This window comes from Pteropus vampyrus, unplaced genomic scaffold, assembly GCF_000151845.1.
Source record: "Pteropus vampyrus isolate Shadow unplaced genomic scaffold, Pvam_2.0 Scaffold9, whole genome shotgun sequence".
In the NCBI taxonomy this organism is placed as follows: Eukaryota; Metazoa; Chordata; class Mammalia; order Chiroptera; family Pteropodidae; genus Pteropus; species Pteropus vampyrus.
This window is the reverse complement of record NW_011888790.1, coordinates 813,953-816,967: the sequence shown is the minus strand read 5'-3', so window position 1 is coordinate 816,967 and position 3,015 is coordinate 813,953. Positions and strand designations below refer to the sequence as shown.

General features: G+C 36.2%; 1 non-coding gene across 1 annotated transcript; it reads right to left on the bottom strand.

Moving 5' to 3' along the window:
• Window positions 1-1,393: 1,393 nt before the first annotated feature.
• LOC111730198 lies at window positions 1,394-1,497 on the bottom strand. The gene has a single exon (XR_002776595.1). It is a non-coding gene; the product is annotated as a U6 spliceosomal RNA (small nuclear RNA).
• Between the last annotated feature and the right edge of the window lie 1,518 nt (window positions 1,498-3,015).

Genomic DNA, 3,015 nt, shown 5'->3' with positions numbered 1-3,015 from the left:
CCCAATCAGGAAAATGGCCTAGTTTTGATCTTCTAGACAAAGGTAGGAGCCATTTTTTAAATCAAATGTCTGCCAGGTGACTATAGCTTGGAAAGCAGACATAGCAGAAACACCATTTATTTAATTCAGTCAATCAGCATATATATTTGAGTTCCTAATATAGTAATATAGTCCTAACACTGTGCTTGATGCTATTAGGGAGAAAAGTGTCTGAGGCTAATAGCAATATAGGATCAACATGTTAAGTAAAGAAAGGTATAAGACAGTACCTGATTAGCTGTTATCTCTCTCCTTTATATGTACTGTGCTAAGAAGGCACCCTTGTCTACTGCCTTGCTACCATGGTGACAGTTACTAAGAAATGCACAGATCTGTATATGAACAGGTCACACAGTTCTGTTCTGTTTTGTTTTTAAATATGTAGTTTCTCTAGTCAGATGAGTAATTCTTAATATCGATCTCCAATTTTCTGTATGGATACACTCTATCCAAGTCCTTAAAGAAAATGGAACCACAAGCATGTGGACTGATCCATGAGGACCCTGGACAGTTTAGGGTTTTTCCCGTTGCTCAGTGATCAGGCTTTACCCCTCCATGTGTGGTCTGGAATAACCTCAAACATCCAGGCTTCCAATCCTTTAATATGCAGGTATGATTCCCCAAGGTCAAAAAGGAAATCTTGACCATCTCTTACTCTAAATTCTTGTTTTTGTCTCTCTTGTGGTTACTATGTTCTCTTTGCCCCAGTTCATCCTACTTGTGACGACTGTCCTCTCCTCATTAATTCCCCTAGTACCACATATACAAGAGGTTGTTTATAACAGACTATTATATTGAAAGTCTAGGGATAATATTATAGCACAGGACAAGAAATATAAGCATCCAAAAGTTCTTTGGCCATTTTCAACATAGGGAATTTCTCCCTGTATTTTCTCCTCAGGCTCTGCCTGCTGCCATTTTGCTTAGATTTCCTTCTCCACTTCTTTTCTGAGTTCTTCAGGTCTAGATCTCTGTAATTTTATTATTCCAAGCAATGTAATTCTTGTTGTCAAACCCTCCCCCACATGCACTAACTCCCAACCCCAAAGGCACATCTTTTTTTTCCCTCAAACAAAAGTTCCTTTTACCCCAGAAGTAAATTTTGCCATTCTCCCAGAATATAAACTAGTAGCTAAAAATAGCTACTTTTAAAAGTTATTTTCTTTCCCTAGTCACATGCCTTTTGGCATGATTCTCCCATTTGAGCTGTACTTAATTCTCCCATTTGGCTTAATTCTCCCATTTGAGCTTTCTTCTCAAAACTGAACTATAAAGTCAGAGTTTCAGATATAGTTAGTTGCATTGCGTGTAAGTTATTCTTCACACGTTTGGGGAAAATTCTAGTTCCTTTTTTTTTTTTATGGAATGCTTCATGAATTTGTATGTCATCCTTGCTCAGGGGCCACACTAATCTCTGCATCATTCCAATTTTTGTATATGTGCTTCCGAAGGGAGCATTAGTTCCTTTTTTTTTTTTAAACTTCATTTTCTAAAAAGTGATTCCTCAAAGATTCAGAAAAGCTATAAAATGATTTGTGATTTTCTGATTGCTTTATAAAGATAGGGAACAGAATAAAAACTGGTTCCCTGTAGAAACTCCCTACTGTATCTGGCATTATCTACAGCCCAACACCCTTTTACAGGCACATAGCACAATTTTCATAAAAGAAACATTTCTGCATTCAGTCACAGGAGTAGATGCTTAGGCAGTGACCACAGCTCTGCTTTAAGGATAAGAAACTAACCTCTCACTACAGAAAAATTTCCAAAGGTGCTGAGTGCTGATTTCTCTTAGGCAGCCCTAAATTACATCTGAATGTCAGCCCCAAAAGAAGGTAACACATGACAATAAGTACAGCTTCTTGTGAAGATGGGTATTTCTCCTTGGACACATCTCGATCTACATATATACCTCTCATAAGCCTATACAGTATGCAGAGCTCCAAGCTAGGTACTATGGAAGAGTGAGAAAACAATAAAAAAAAAAAAATTGAGATTCTATAGGAACTTAGAATTTAAAGGGTGAGAAAAGTCACACTACACAGAATAATTATGGAGTAAAAAACAAAGTAGAATTTATTCAGTTCTAGAATTTTAGAACTAGAACTATTTAAAGATCATTCACTGGTTTGTAGGGAAAACGAGCTCAGAAGGGTTAGTAGTTTACCTGAGGTTACACAGTGAATTAGTAGCAGAGCCAGGAAGAGCCACAGATATCAAGAGCTTTGTCCACCTTACCACATGTAATAACTATGAAACATAAGTTCTATATGAGGATGTATATAGCTTCTAAAATGCCTAGCGCAATGTCTGGAATTATCAGCCGTCATCATTATCACAATTATCATCATCATCATCATCATCATCATGGTTTGGAGTATAAATTTTGGTATTAGCCAGACTTAAGGTGAGTCTCAGTTCTGCTACTTACTGTGTAACAGTAGTTAAGCTACTTATTTTTTCTTAGCCCCAGTTTCTTCATCTATAAAATGTGAAAAAAATAGTGTCTACAAAATAGGATAGTTGTGAGGATTTTATACACACTCATTGGAATGTGTATGTGTATATGTATATATTAGCTGTTCCACAGTATTTATTAACCTATATAGGTATAAAGAGTCAAACAAGAATACACATATATATGGTGTATCAGTGGAATTTCTCTTTGCTATGTCAAAAAGAAAGCCAGAAAGTTAACATTTACTGAGTTTTCACTGTATATAGATATCAGCACATGAGAGTATGTAACAAAGAAAATAGGAGAAGAAATGCTATCTGGGATGTTATAATATAGGAACTGTTTATTATTCTCAACAAATATATACCAATTACCTCCTACACAATGATAAATAAGACTTGAGTTTCTGCTTTCAAGGAGCTTGCAGTCTAATGGAGGAAGAAACCAGACTGTTATAACATGGAGTGATATACACATTGCAGAGCTAAGAGCTATGGAAGCTCACAAAAGCGTATTCC